Source organism: Equus asinus, chromosome 19, assembly GCF_041296235.1.
Source record: "Equus asinus isolate D_3611 breed Donkey chromosome 19, EquAss-T2T_v2, whole genome shotgun sequence".
Classification (NCBI taxonomy): Eukaryota; Metazoa; Chordata; class Mammalia; order Perissodactyla; family Equidae; genus Equus; species Equus asinus.
In genome coordinates this window covers 22,313,860-22,330,314 of record NC_091808.1, presented here as the reverse complement: position 1 = coordinate 22,330,314, position 16,455 = coordinate 22,313,860, and the positions used below count along the sequence as shown (strand labels likewise).

Here is a 16,455-nt window from a genome sequence, read left to right as displayed (position 1 = left end):
TATTCTGTTTTGAAGATGTGTCGATGTGCCCTAACTATAAAAAAATCGTATACATCAAAATCTGCACCAAAAAAATCTTATTTAAAACACAATTATTCACAATCCAAAAGAATTAATCCCTTCGCGAAAGGATTCATCATTGGTTTCTTTTAAATACAGTGGTAATGTTTTTCAATATCATTGAAATTATCTGATTATATTTTAAGATTCACACACAAGCTCTCAGAGTTTCACATTTTAAAACGTACAACAAACGTGTTCTTTTTCTAAGTTGATAGATTATAAATCTCACTGTTAGTTTTCTTCTCATTACACTGTTTACCACTGCATTATTACTAATTGATTTTTCGTAGAAATGTTGTCCTGTTCAAAATATATATCTCAAACGTATTTTTTAATCATTTACTAATTTATTTTTTAATGAGTCACGTATGTAATTAAATATTCATTAAATATTTACAACGTTTCAGTCTTTTATCCAGCATAGTCAATGGCTAAAATCACTTTAACCTCCCCTCCTGTGCTCTGGGCAACACAGGACCTGCTGATTCATTTAACTAAAATTCAAACTTGAGTCAAAATCCTTTGTAGTATCTCTCACAGAGTACGAAACCCTGCAAAAAATACAATTGCATATGAAAGTTCAAATTAGTAGGGAAAAGACAGGCTTCTAAGTGGTATTGGCATAACCAGATAACTCTATTTAAAAAAGGAAAAATGGATTCATTTCTCACATCATAAAATAGGATAAATTCCAAATGTATCAGAAATTTAATCAAATGAAACCATGCAACTACGAGATGAAAACATGAGCGAATTGTTTGCTATACTATACGAGAGTGGGAAAAATTTTCATAACCAAGACTCAAAATCCAGAAGCAAAAAGAGAAAGCACCGATAAAACCGATGTAAAAAAATAAAGAAAAACCCTTTACATGAGAAAACCATCATAAAGAATGTGAAAAGAAAACAAATAAACTAGGAAAAGCATATGTAACTTATAACACAAAGGATAAGTATCCTTAATATATGAACAGCTTTTAAAGTTTGAGAAGAAAAGACCAATGACCTCATATTGTCAAAAGGACTAAGGAGCAGCCCATGGGCAAATGTACACGACCTACAAAAAGCTCAACATTGCTAATAAGAGAAGCATAATTTCAAACTTCACTGAGATACCAGTCCTCGTTCACCAGATTGGGAAAAACCCAAGTTTGACAACATACAGTTTTGGCAAGGTGGTGGGGAAATGGGCCCTTTTGCTCTGCTGATGGGAATGCAAAGTTATAGATCTCTTGGAAGGAAATTTGCTGATCTTTTCTGGAGGGACCTTGCTAGATACTGACCCAGCAATCCCATTTCTAGTAATCTAACCCAACAATTTGCTGGCAAAAATACAAAAAGATGCAGAAGGCTCTTCATTGCAACGTGATTTGTAAGAATGAAGGACTTGGAAGCAACCCAAACGTCCATTGGAGTACAAAGCAGCTGTAAAAAGGAATGAGGACAGTGCATTTGGATATAATCCCATCCCTTATGCCTTTAGCTCCTTAGAGGCACACTTTTATCTGTGATGATTACTAGTCTTTGTCAATCTCATCAGACACTCCTTTGTACCTCTGCCACACTGTGCAATTATGCTTAGACTATCTCATGCCATAACCCAGTGCATATTGTATTTTCTGATGATCTCTATACTATTATGGCGTGATCTCCAGATAAATCATTAAGTAAAAAAGGCAATTATAAAAATATATGTATTACTAGGAAGGAGGAGGAGGCTATCAATACCTGTAAGTACTTGCTCATTTAAAAAAAAGCAATGGAAGGAATAACATAATTTTTTAAAAATGGTTTCCCATGAGGAAAGAAGAAATTATGTAGAGAAGACAGGGGACAAAGCAAGACTTCTTTGAATATATCTTGATTTGTAGGTTTGAGTTTGGCACAATATAAATATTTTACATAATTTTACAACATAACAAAGTGTAATCCTTAAAAATTGAGAGCAAAACTAATTAAGTGAGGGAAACTCTGTATCAGGTAGGGGCAAAAACACAGGGAGGACATATTCCAGGTAACTTTGAAACACTGCAGACTGACCATACATCTATAAAACATACTCTGAGGACAAGAATAAGTACAAACAAATCTTAAACTGCATTCAATTATCAAATCCCTCATGTGAGAGATAAGTCGTTATTCTGAGTCTATTATATGTGTACTGTGAGATTAAACAAATCCTGTTAGTGTTATCAAAAACCAGGATTTTTGATTTGAGAGAAAGAAGATGCAAATGAAAGATCCGTAAGTTAACACCCTCTCGTCCTAAATGTGAACCAGAAGTGTCAGCAGGAACTCGTATATTTTACTTTTTAAAAAAATACATATTTCCTACCTCTGTCCTCTGAAAAGGTCTAGAAACAATGACCAACCCAAGAGCAATAAGCAGCCATAAGTCTTGTACTGCTGTTTCTGTAAATCATTTCTAACTCCAAGGAATCATGTTCCCTTGGGAAAATGGCCGATTCCCGGTCTGAGGAAGGAGACGGAGAGGAGACGGGAGCATCTTGTCCTACTGTAAAGCAAGGCAGCTCTCACAGATTGCTGAGACTGCTCAAAAGACTCAGAAGACCACCTGAATTGGTTCTCACTGGCCAAATATGGACGAATTTAAGCATTAATAAGGATAATGAGTGCAATGAATTAAAACACATAAAATATGCTTATTCCATAAAAATAATTTTTTTTTTTTAAAGATTGGCACCTGGGCTAACAACTGTTGCCAATCTTCCCTTTTTTTTCAAAGATTGGCACCTGGGCTAACAACTGTTGCCAATCTTCCCTTTTTTTTCAAAGATTGGCAGCTGGGCTAACAACTGTTGCCAATCTTTTTTTTTTTTTTTCCTCCTTTATCTCCCCAACCCCTCCCCCGTACACAGTTGTATATCCTAGTTGCACGTCCTTCTAGTTGTGGGATGTGGGACGCTGGCTCAACGTGGCCTGACAAGCAGTGCCATGTCCACACCCAGGATCCGAACCCTGGGCCACCGCAGCAGAGCACGCGAACTTAACCACTCGGCCATGGAGCCGGCCTCTATAAAAATAATTTTTAAAATTAATGGGTCTCCTTTGAAGGATGCTAACCAACCAACGAATGTTTTTGGAAACTGATTAAGGGGAAGAATCTTTATCAGGCCCGGCCAATTCCAACAGTACCAGGATAACCAAATACCTGATAAATCTACTAAATGAAAGCAAGGTGATAAAATTTAAATATTATCATTTTGCAAACCTTAATAAATTAATATATCTTGGCAATGATTATTTGTGGCTACCAATTTTACAAAAAGAAGACAATTTGACATTCTGTATCTCCTGGTAGAAGCGCACACCACCACTTAAACTGTGTTCTTGTCAGAAGGAACTAAATAAACCTGAATGTGATTCAGCCTCAATACGTAACGAGGACTAACTTATAAGACATACCAGAACAAAGGGACATGTTAAACAGTCCTTCACTGATACAATCAACAAAATCCAGACTGAGAAATCCTACGGGATGAATTACCCAGTTTTTCCAACAAATACGTTACAAGAAAAAATAAAATGGAGATGAAGAGGGAATTCATAGATCGAAAGAGACTAGAGTTATATCAACCAATGACAATGTATGGCCTTATTTAGACCTTAATTTTAAAAAACCATACTTTGAAAAATCTGAGACAATTGGAGAAATTTGAAAATAAACAAGATATTTGATTATATCGAGAAATTTTTGATATCTTCGATGTGATCCTGGGGCTATGGCTAGGTTTGAGAAAAGAGTCCTTAACTTTCCATATTTACAGATAAAATCATAGGAGATCTACGAATTAATTGAAAACCATTGGGGCTGAGGAAATAGTGGTTGGGAGTACAGATGGAACAAACTGGGCCATTTGCTGATGGCTATTGAAGCTGGATGATGAGCACACAGAGTCCCTATACTATTGTGGGGACCTGGAATTGGCCACCCCAAGATATATCTCTTTGGCATCAGGATTATTTGAGGCTGATTGCTTTTGATAAACTGGGACAGGGAAGGAGGCTCTGAGGAATGGAACTTGCCCTTTGTTAGGACATCTTTACGTTTGTAAGGTAAATCTCTATCTGTAAAGGTGCCTCCCTCTCTGTACCAGGAAGAAGAAAGGAGATGACCTTCTCTCTAGAAACTCTTAATCAATACCAAAGGCAAGGACTTAAATCTGCGTTTTATTGTGCTAGTCTGGTAACCTCCTGTAACTGACTTCCCTCCCCCTCCCAACGTTGGCATTTCTTAAGGATTAAGTATCTTTCCTTAGGCTAGGAGCTGATTGCTGCGCTCACCTGTGACCGCCCAGCTCCAGACAATAGACTTGCCTGCCTCCCGCTACGCCCCACCGAGATAGCAGACCGTTACCTGCTGTGTCCATCAAGCACTGTGCCGACAGGGCAATCTTGTGACTGTTGTGGGAGGGACATTTCAATCACATGTGAAACACCCTGTTTGGGGGTATATAACCACTCTGTGCACCCCACTTCTTCGGTGCCCTTTCTTCCTTCGGGAAGAAAGGCCCCGGGCCATGGTTCCTCCTAAAGCTTTGTTTAATTTTCTCTTGCTATTCTGTCTCTGTGAATTTAATTCGTTCTCCGGCCAGACGAACCCACATTTGGGAAGAGGAAATGTCTTCCTCCCCTACACTATTTTCTCTAATTTGCATACATTTGAAAATTTCCATAAAAAACATTTCTTCAAGAAGAACGTGTAGAAGTTTAGAATATCCAAAATAGGGTACCATACTCCAGTTAATAGACAATTGCGTTTTTCCTTTCTCTGGTTCAGAGTTATTTCAAATGCTTTAAGTATACATTAAATTTTCCAGCAGACGAATGTTTCAAAGAGGATGGTGTAGGCTGATTATTAGAGGAGAAAAAAGGTTAACGAGATGGAGAGTCGGGGAGCTATGTTGACAGAGAGGGATTGGTTGAGAGGGAGTTTTGAGATAGTGTTTGATTCTGAACAACGTGAAATAAATCTTCACAAGGAGAAATGGACTCAGGACAGGCACAATCTACATGTCCCCTGGTGAGGAGGCTGGGGCTGTCTGACCTTTGCACTTTGCAGTGCCTGGAGCCAGGATTTGGGCCGAATGCTAGAGCAGGAGGGAGGCGGCAGGCTTATCGGAGAGCCGAGCAATGGAAGAGGCTCAAGAGCTGGTGTTAACTGAAGTCTGCAGAGAGAACCTAAAGTCAGGCCAGGAGACCAACTTCAGTCTTTAGGTTTGTAGGAGAGAATCAAGACTCAGAATGGAAGTTGAAGCCAAGGACATTTAGCCCAGAACTGAGAAAAGTCCCCAGCAATTGCCTCAAATTGAATTTAAATGTCCAATTTGCATTGACTGGCCACCAGCCCATGATGCAAGGAAGAGAAGTGGACTGAATGGATTGATCCAGTGTCCCTGATGCGTGTTGTCTTGACTTAAGTTGTGAGACTGGTGGGCTGCAAAGGGCAACACTCAAGATCAGAGTTTATAGCAGACAGTTAGGCATCCTTAAGCTCGGATGCAACGCCAAGCCATTCATCCCTTCAACGAGGATTTACTAGGAATCTTCCATGTGCCCCACAGCATGGTAGGTAGTGAGAAATTCATGACAAAGAAAAGGGCTACAGGGCCCCTGAGTCCCCGTGCCACCCTCTGCCAATAACTTAGCCACGAGAACTACTTCCCCTTAAAACAATACAAGAGAAAACTGATGATGTCATTTCTCTGCCCCAGTATCTCCATTTGGTACTGTGTTGCCCGTAGAACCACATCCCAACTATCTAACATAGAACACCAGACCCTTCACAACATGCCGCTCAGTCTCCTCACACTCTCCTCTGGACCTGAGGCCTGAGCTAGAGCCAACCATCCCACTCTCACACCTCAAGGTCTTTGTGTGTACCTAAAATGTTCTTTCCTTCCCTACCCAGCCTTCCCAAACTTCCAAAGCCAGTTCAATTGTTACCTTCCTTGGACCGCTCCCTCAGAGCTAGATTAAGGCTCCTACAGTGCCCTCTCATGGACCTTGTATTATGCTATCACATTGTTTATCACACCTTATTGTAATTGCAAATTGCATTGTTCCCCCTTTTTGGTTCTCCTCAAATATTGCCTTCACTATCTAACATTCTCTTTATCTCTTTACCAGTGACTCTGTCACTTTAAGGCAGAGACCAAGAGTTACCCATCTCTGTATTCCCCAGTCCCCCACCCTCCCCAGAACTTGGCAAGTGGTAGGTAGTTCATTTACATGTGTTGGGTCTGGTGGGGGAGTCAGGGGGAGAAAGAGGAAGGATGTGAAAGCCAGCAGTTAGATTTGGTGGTTTGATTTGCACTTCCTATTTGAAAACTCCAATAAATGTAAACATACTTAAATTTAAAAGTGATAACTTGAAAGTGAAAAATAATAATAACTTGACCTAAAAACGCTTTCAATAAAAACAGAAGGTAGGTGGAGAGGAGGATGAAGGAAGGGAAGTAGAGAGTAGAGCAAGAGGAAACAATGGAGAGTGGCCCTGGCCGAAAATTGGGGCAGTCGTCTTTGTTACTTTGTCCTCCCCTGTGATGCACACGCCCCACCAAACAGGCACCACCCCAAACCCCTCCTCAGCTGGGTGCACAGGGAGTCAAAAATGGATTGCACCAGTATTAGAAACGTGCATGAAAATGAACAAACAGGAAGGAAAACAGAGGTGAACTTGTTCTGTTAGAATGGTACCATTACGTTATTTGGTTTTTTAAGTTTCCTTTAGTGTTGTGATTAAAATGTTCTTTGACTTGACAATAGACATTCTTAACAATAGATCTCAGCTGAAAATGGCAAAGTTGCCAATAAACAAGTTAGCACTAAGGCTTAAATGATCAATACATGATTTTAGGGGTTTGTTCCTCCCAAAATGTTGCTTAAATTGGAAGAATAAATCTTTCCTAGTGCATTTCATGAAGAAGTACAAACATAGGAAAACCACCTTGGCTTTTCCCAAAATCCCCTTGTAATCTCTAAGGAAATGCTTACTTTCCAGCTTTGCAGGAAGATAAAATATGCTTTCTTCCCCAGCGCCTCTAGCAAAAGATGGTACATATTTCAATCAATAGTTACGGTGAGTTATTTGTTGAAAACAATATAAAAATGGAAATTTTTTTCAAAGGAAATGACTATAATTTTTTGGCTTTACTATTAATTTGATCGCTTTTGTAAAGAAAGCACATGAGCTATGAAATCACAGCTGGATACAGCAGACATTAAAGCAACAGAGTGTGAAAAATTTGAACTATTGTCTGAATCTGGAATCGTTCCTCTCTAGGAAATCCTCGGACTAAAAAATAAGTAAATAAATAGTCTCATTAATTCTGTAGTTCCTCACTGCAGCTCCTCTTTAAAGAACACAGTTTACTATCAATAAAACAAAGGTGCCTGTTTAAAAGTTTAAAACTATCTTGAAATTTCCCTGAAGATTCATTCTCTTCTTTGACATTGACTTATCTACCATAAGTGAACAATTCAACTGTTTTAAAATATCCTTTATAAAGAAGTGTCTAGCGGATCTTATCTTACCCCAAAATGCAGACTAAAAAGCAGCTCTGTGTCATCTTTTGGCTAAATGTCATCACTTGCATCTCTAGCTCACCTAACGGCACATGAGCAAAAACACGGATAGAACCAAGCCCAACTTTGTAGAGAGATTAAAAAGTGTTGGGGTCTGAAAAATGTATTCCTGCCCACATGACTGGCTCACCAAATATATCCCATATCTGGGCAAGAGATCAGAGAAATGCCAGAAAGAAAAAAAATCTTCCCCTCCAACCTCCTAAAATGTCTAGAATTCTGACCATTGAAAACTACTTTGGCTTAAGCCACTGCTTCTGAGTTTCTCATCCAAGAATCGCTGATGGGAGAAGAAGTGAAAATAAATCCCAGAGTATCCAGAGACCTAGCCCAGAGTAGTTTACCAAAAGTAAAAATGTCTTGTTTCTCATGCTTTAATTTAAGCTATGGGGAATTCTGATTTCTACTGTAATGTATATCTCTATTTGCTTTAACATGAAAATAATGTGGTGTTTCCCCCCAAGGAAAAAAACCTTCAAATAGATTCGAAGTTCCAGGAAAATGTGTTGTGTGTATCCTATGAATTTTTCCCTGAGCACAGGCCAGGTTAGGAAGCCTGGAAGAGATGAGGCATTAAAGACCCTCGCCAGAAAAAATGGAAATGAGTTCTTTGCAAGGGGTTACATATGTGGGGTCGATTTTTTTTTTTACTATTAACAGCTTGGCATGAACTGATTTATGAGAAGAACTGGCCAGTTGTCTAACAAGGCCCTGAGGTAAGGAAATCCAAACAAAGCAAGTTTATACAGCAGAGGTGAAGGAAAGCCAGGTAAGAAGGCCTATGGGTGGTCTAGAGGGAAGGACAAAGGAGAAAGTCATGGCAGGAAGAGGTAGTAAGCCTGAGTTCAAAGGGACAGACCAGAAGAAGAAAATGGTTTCTACAAGAGGGATGGAGGACTCAGAGATAAACTTTTCCCACATCTTATGTTTATCAAGAGCACCCCGACCATATCACCAGGAGTGAAAATATAAACATCTGATTAAAGTATAATCAGTGCAATGAATTGAAAAGTGGCTGGCGTGGGTGTCTTCTCCTGGTTCTCTGGAGCCCGTGAAGCAGGGAACAAGAGATAAAGAGAACCAGACTCCTTCTCAGCCACGGTCATGATTTTTCTTCACCGTCCGACCAAACTCTGATTTGCAGAGGAGGTTACTTCCTAGGGAGTAAATGTGTTATTTGTCAGGTAATAAGAGCGAAGTAAGGCAAAGTTAAAGAAAATGAACTGTACAAGTGGCAACTTATTTTTACAAAATGGAACCAAGAAACACAAAGTAGGGTCGCTTATGTCAAGCAATTATGTCCTAAACAAGGATAAACCTGGATTCCAGAAAAGCACACCAGTCAATCACAGATGGACTAGCCTGTAAGATGAGTGAGACGATGCCTGGAATATAGGTTCCAGAATGCCTCTCAAATATCTAAGATACGCACATTCCAAAGGACCACGAAGACTAAGTAAACAAGAAAGCAATACTTAAAAATCTGAGACTTCCCAGGATTTGTATAAAAAAGCATGCTAGCTCCCTCTGGAAGACTCGGGCTATTTATCCTTCTAGCTAGAGCAGCAAAGATGTATCTGTTGCCTGACCTCTCTCTTCTGTCTCCCCCGAGTGTTCTCCATACTTGAGAGGTTTTTCTAGAAGAATAAAATATTCCCTGACATCAGGAACAGCAGCTTACTTTGCATTCTCTTTCAAAATTGAATCATAATCTCCTTGAAAGCAAAGGTCGCTCTTTACTTCTTTTGTGTCTCCTCCGGTCAAGGCTCTGTTCAAGAGAATCCAAAATTCCCAGTCAGTTTTGCAACAATACCCAGGATGTCCACTTGGCTCAGAGAGTATCACAAAATCCTTAAAACACAGTTAAATTAAAAATTAATAAATGCAATTATTTCCATATTGGTATCAAAAATAATTGCCTGGCATACAGCACTATTTTGTAGAAAGATACAAAGTGTCACAAAAATTTAAAAACTGGTTGGTAAAACTGCTTTTCCCCACAAAACTTAACATTACTTACTTACATTCCAGAAATTGTCAGGAACCACCAGCGGCCTCTGCCAGCTTATCTGTGCAAGAGCCCCCAGGGCAGGTTATATAACTTCATCTGAGTTCCCCTACACTCAACATTGGGGCACAGGCTGGCACCCCCAATCCAGCACACTCTCACCAGCAGCTGAGCTGTTCTGGCAAGAACGACTGGCAGCCTGAGCAGTGTTTTCCCTCACACATCCTTCCTTTCCCCTCAGAAGGGTTTTGCAAGAGCTGCTCCCTGGCTTTCCTCCATCTTCCACAGCTCACAGTGCCATGAGTTCCCCTGCAGATCAGCCTTCTCTCCCCTATCTACACACACATCTACTTAAACTCTTTCCCTCCTCTCCTTAACTCTTGCCAAGTTACCTCAGGAAAAGAAACCTGGCTCTGTGGTAGATACCGTGATTCCAGGACTGAGGACCAACCCCGCATGGCTGGGAATGCTAGTGGCGCATGGTTCTCAAGGCTGTTTCTTTCCAGGGATTGCTTTCAGCTGGAGAGTCGCCTTGCTCAAGATCACGTGTATCTTGATCGTGATCTTGGCAGTGACCCATATCCAGTGATGGATCAATGACTAGATATAGATCATGGCCCCTTGCTTCAAGAGGGGAAAACTCTGAGGGGCTGTGCCTGCTCCATGGCTCCCCATGGCATCAGCTGAGTCCTTTGTGGTGGCTGCATCTCAGCCTGATGTCCCCCTTCCCCAGTCCTGCCGCCTCACTCCCCCACGGGGTCCCTCCACAGTGTGCTCCCCAATTAACTTCTCCTACCCCAATCTCTCTCTCAGACTCTGACTTCCAGGAAACCTGATCTGAGACACTCTCCCTCTTTTTTTCTCTGCTTTCCCTCTTTGTGATTAAAAACGAACCTCGTGGTGGCTGATTTGTGTTAGTGAAGCTTGGGTGCCAAAGGAAAGCTTTAAATAAAATTATTCTTTAACTTCTGAAACCTCTAAATGTCCTGAGAATTTCCCCTCGATCATCTCCACAAGTCTCCAACCTTCTTCCTACCCTCATCTAATTAAAAGCGCCATTGTTGAAGCCATGTCATATAAATAAGAAGCTATTTTTATTAATTTGGTTATTTTCTGTTATAATTCATGGATCTGCAAACACAATCTTCATTTTTAAACTACAACATTTCATTCTTCCACCGCTTTTCATTGCAAATGTACATTATTTCGTCGAGGTTTACGTTTAAATATGTTCCTTTTCTTTTATTACTTTTGATAGAAAAATTATTTTCAGGTTCCAAACAGCTGACTTTGAAATAAACTGCTGGAACCCAACCTGTCTACAAGTGGGAGCTCGCAGCCACTTCAAATAACTGGCTTTAGAAGCAGAGCGAAGCCTCACACCGTTTCAGGAACCGGCTCCCCCAGTGAGGCAGCTGCCCAGACCCCTACTTGGCTAATAGCAGCAGGGACCCAGCTGGGCTGCAGCAGTGTGACGTCCCCAACTTCAGACCTCTGCTTGGCCCACACCCGCACTGATCATCTGAATAGTCTGGCCGCTCACATGGCAACTGGGACAGCTCGGCCACGTGTGCAACGGGCTGCGATTCTTTCCTGCTTATGGGGCATGTGAGGTCGCCGAATGCACCATCCAAAACCTTCTCCCCACCCCCTTTTTTGGGAGGTGAAGTAAGGCTGAATATTTCGTTGGATATTTTACTGATTTTTGGGATTTCTTCTCACCAGTACTTTCTAAGGGACCAGAATCATAAATGAACAATTCCAGAGCTTACCTTGCACATGAGAGCAAAGAGTCAGATAATAACTACAGACAAAGACACCCCAGCCAAACTGAAGCAGATGAGGAAACTGGTATATACAAATATGGCAAATACAGATACAAAGGGAAGGTGAATTTTCAGTTATTAATTGATAAAGAAGCAAGATTAATGGGTGATCAAAGCTGCTTTTTTTCAAATATTCAAAAAGGATTCACAGCAGAACCAGTAGGATCAGTAAATGATAGGAGGACATATTTAGCTGTGAATGAAGTCTCAGGAGAGCTAGCTGGAAAGCAGAAGCCACCCAGGGCAAGAGATGGCAGTCCAGCATGGAGCCAGGGGAAAGCCCGTGTCGGTCCAGCTCTGACATGAGCTGGAGCCGGAAGCGTTCCGTGTGAACAGGTCCTCTCCAGCAGAAGGGAGGCAGGCGCCCCTACCAGAGCTAAAGCCTGGAACCCCAGTCTGCTCCTCCTGTGTGGGGACAAGGAGAGGACCTGGAAGATATGTCAAACCAGGATACCCGAGGGAAAGGCAGGGTGGAGGCAGCTGAGAGCACAGTGGCCTCGTGGGCACATGTAGAGAAGCAATCAGCCAGCACAGAAGGACGTGCTCCATCGCCTCCTCTGGTACCTCCATCTATTACATTTACTATATTTACTGCTCTACCTACGGGATGATGTTTCTCAATCTCTTTTCATTAGCACTTCCCTGAGGAAAAAAATGAAGTTAAATTTAAATTCTCTCTAGTGAGAGAAATTTAATACCAAAGAATAAGATTTTGTCAGGTATGGTTGAGTTTTGGAGGGCCACAGATCATTTTAATATCCATGTAATATTTTTGGCCCCCCTTAAAAGAACCAATTCTCATCCCCTTGAGGGTGGTATAGCCCCGTTGATATTGCTTGTCCTGGGCTGATGTGTCCAAGCGACAAAGGTATTGACAGATCTGCTAAAACACTTGAGAATTTTAAATTGGCTTTAGTAGAATTGACTGAATTTAATTGAATTGTTTTACAATATAAAATAAATAAATGACCGAACATCTCTGGAATGTTTCTCAAAAATCATCTGCTCTGTGTTATTTTGATTCATCACCATGGTTTTAAAGGAAAGGTTCTTCTATATCCATCTGAAACATATGGATTTCCTACTATTTGTAAGTAGCATTTATTCTTTATATTGGTATGCCACTGAGTCACGTTTCTTTGTGCACAAAAAGAAATCTGTTGAGCACATTCTCTCTTGATAGATATCCATGAAACGAAGCTTCTGGAGAAGCAAACGCGAATGTCGCAGCTTAAACATTCAGGGATTCACTGTCTTATACCACCATCAAGCCTTGACACAATGACAAAATTATATAGAAAAATGCGTTGCTACAGAAATTCGTTGAAACACAAAGTAGGGCCACTGCAAAACGTTTCTTCTTTTGTCTTTGGCTGAAGATGGTATTTAAGCTGGAGTTCTAAGCCACCTCAGGGAGTTACTCACTTTTCCCTGGGTATCTCCCGTATACACATGAGGTGTACATGTTAATAAACTTTAGTTTGTTCTTCTCTTATTAATCTATCTTTTATTACAGGGATCTCAGCCACAAACTCAGAAGCATAGAGGGAAAATTATTTTTCTTCCTGTACACTCATGATTCATGCCCGGTTCTGTCCCATACCAGTGGGCATTAGACCATGACTTCCTTCTATGAGAGCTGATAATCATTTGTTCATTCGTTCAGCATATATTGAGGGCCTACTGTGTGCTGGAGTACCGTTTGAGTGGTGGAGGTACAATGGTGAAGCAGAAACAGCCTCTTCCAGTTCTTCCCAGCCGGGCAGCAGGAAAATCTGAAGAAAGGAAATGGCCTTCATAGTGAGGTTTTTTGAAACTGCAACTTTATTTCGTTGTCTCTGTGTTTGTGTTCAAGATCACTTTGATGTCAGGTAGCATCCTAATTGACGTAGACTAATGAGAAAAGAACAGAGGTAGACAGGAAATAAAAGATGCATTTATCCCAAATGAAAGCAAATGAGGTCAAGGGACAAAGTTTCTCTGCACACAGTTCAAATGGAAAAGTGATGGGAGAATTGGGACCACCCCACTACGTGCTAAAACACAGTCATGCTGAATCCCAAAGCCCGCACCATGGCAATCAGGAACGTGTTCATCCTGTGAGTAGCAATTCAATTGCAACACAATTTCATCTGTCACTTCAAAGTAATGTTGTTAATTTGAGTGTTATTGGTTTTAGAGTTTTCTTCTTAGTTTGTAAAGTTGTTTTAGTTTTATAACAAAAAGAGCTATAAGCATCGAGAACTTATACTTAGTTTCATATCTGCACATATGTAAGTAATGTTGTCATTAAATTAATTTAAATTAACAATGATACTGAGGCAAACCGTTCCTCGGGTTCATATAAGCTCTGGAAACTGATTTATTATATCAGCTGTGGCTGTTCCCAGCAATGGACTTAGCGTTCCAGCTCCTACTCACGGAGCAACCCCTTTTCCAATTGTTTAGTTGATCCCAGAGTTGAAAGAAACAGTCCCTTTTCGTTATCTAGAGGCTGGAGGGTCTCTCTGGCCCTCTGTGTGCAGGGACTGTAATTTCCTTGAAATTTATCAGTGAAAGAAAATGGTCCATTGAGAGCTGGCAAACATCTGAAAACAATAAAGCAGAAAGGAAAACCCAATTCAGTCTACTGCCTCAGGGCCTGGGGAAAAGGCTGTGATTTCTGATAACACAGGGAAACTCGGAGAAGATGCTAAGGACAGCTGCAGTCCCAATAGGAATGAGAGGAGCCAGTTTTACGTTATAGATCTAGAAAGTAAGATGGAAATCTACCCCTGATGATTCTTTTGTCTCCCCATCTCAGAAACACGGGTGAGGAAAGCAGGGTCTTGTTCTGCTTGGTTCCTCAATGCTTGGCCTCAGACCTGCACTGGCCTCGGCAGTTTTCACCAGTCTTTGAGAAAAAAAGAAAGATAAGGTTTACTGGTGTTTATATAAGCATGTTGGTGTAAGGTTACCAAATCTCCTTCCCCAGAAAAAACGGTCCTTTGTTCTAAGATGTGACCGTCCTGCTTTTTTGCGGTTGAAATGTCCAGGGATGCATTACCTACACACAAAGTAGCTTTTCCCTCCAGATGAGGAATCAGACACGTTTACAACTTCTGGTCTTCCAGAAACACAAAGTAACCTGAAACTATGTGGCATGCTAACATTTTCAGGTATAAGAAAAGTAATTAAACATCCTGTCTTTTACAAAATTGGGTTAAGAGTAGATGATGATTGTTTCTTTTTCATTTCTATTTATTCGGACATATAAAAAATTGTCAACCTTATTTTAGTCCTGAGGATTTTTTGGTTTTGGTTTCTGAAGTTTTACTGGTTCATGAAAGCTAAAAGTTCAAGAATCATTGAGTAATGACAGGAGCTGTGACTTTGAGGTGGGGAGAACGGGCTTTTAATCCTAGCTCCACCACTGGCTACCCCACTTGGAAAAGTTCCTTAACCTATGGGAGCCGCAGGGCCCTCATATATAAAATAGAGATGACGGCATCTTTCTTCATAGAGCCACTTGTGAAGAGTAATGAAAAACATATAAAGTATTTGACACTTTAATAAATGGAAGTTAGCATCATTAGTAAGTATCAGCCCTTGGTTTTCACACATTTAGTATAAATTCAATGGTCAAGATGTTTAATTGGGAGGACTCAACATCCTTTAAAATCAGAGACAAAGCAAAAGACTACAATTTCCAACCTGACTGTCTACTTTACTTTACTTTTTCTGGACTAGATCAGACTATCTACACAAGTATCTAAAAAAATTAAAGAGAAAGAAATTAGAACACCCTATGGCTTTTTTTGCCTACGAGACGCCAACCAACCAGTTAAGCTGATGCTTCTGAATTTAATTTGACATCACTTCAGACAACAGCTCCCAACATCCTTTAATGAGAACTCATCTAACCAGGCATATACACGCTGAGACAAAACAATACACCATGTTTTTAAAAATAAATTTTCAACCAAAAAAAAAAAAAAACCTTTAGAGAACCAAAGGAAACAGGAATTAGGATACATGCCCAGAACAATAAGAAATGCTTACTTAAAATCAGATCTATTTATGTTGTTAAAATCTAATGCATGAAGCTCACTCATGTATATGAATCGTCTGAAAACTACAAAGAAATTGTAAATGACCAGGTAATCTTCACTGGTCTTATTTACCTAAGAGGTTGTTTTTCGCGTTTTGTTTTGTTTTGTTTAAATGATGAACAGGTCTAACCTTTGTAAGAAAATAGAGGTGTTAATAGATTTGAGTGGAGGAGACTACGTGTTCTTCCTTGTTGGAATAATGTTCAATGACTGTTTTTTAGCCATCGGGAAAATAGCTCGATTTTATTCTAAACAGACTCCAACTGAGAAAATAACACAAGACACTCTTTTGTTTACCTGGGGATTGGAGAGCTCTGGAAGTTCATGTAGTTTCATGAGTGAAAGAATCAACACTCTTCCTTTTCACGGACATGTGAAATTGGCTGCTTCCTAAATCAAAACATGGCCTGGAACAAATGGGGTCTTGACGTGGCACATTTCTGACTAGTTCTTCACGAATATATGTTTTTAATCCAGCAAGTGACTCATCTAGGCTTAGCAAATAAGCCCCTTACCTGTTCCCGAACTCTTTCTACTGAGCTGTGTTTTCTTTTCTCCTTGCAATTTGTGGTGGCTTAGCAACTGATAAATGAGCCCTTGCTGGAACACCATTTAACCATTAAATAATGCCTAGGGAACTGTATTAGGGGGAGAGCACGGGCTCTGCACAGAGAAGGCCAGAGCAGTCACAAAAAACCCCCGATAACTTTGAAACAAAGGCATTAGAGAGTAGAACCATCTAGCCTCCACCACACGGCCCACTCAACTTGGTTCTGCGTACCCCCAACCCGAACCTATAGTAACATAGCACCACTCCCCTAATTCAGCTCCAGGAAACTATTTTGATCCTGAGCATTCT

General features: G+C 40.5%; 1 long non-coding RNA gene across 4 annotated transcripts in view; it reads right to left on the bottom strand.

Annotated features, from left to right (window-relative positions):
* The window catches only part of LOC123278469 (uncharacterized), a 68,656-nt gene extending 58,527 nt beyond the window's left edge, over positions 1-10,129 (bottom strand). Inside the window, exons 1-2 of one of the 4 annotated variants that reach the window (XR_011495580.1) lie at positions 9,696-10,129; positions 9,353-9,439 (exon numbers count right to left, since the gene is read on the bottom strand). This is a non-coding gene — a long non-coding RNA (uncharacterized lncRNA). Of the gene's footprint in view, positions 1-9,352; positions 9,440-9,691 lie in introns of all 4 variants that reach the window. The other 3 variants (XR_011495581.1, XR_011495582.1, XR_011495579.1) reach the window with 3 other exon arrangements.
* Between the last annotated feature and the right edge of the window lie 6,326 nt (positions 10,130-16,455).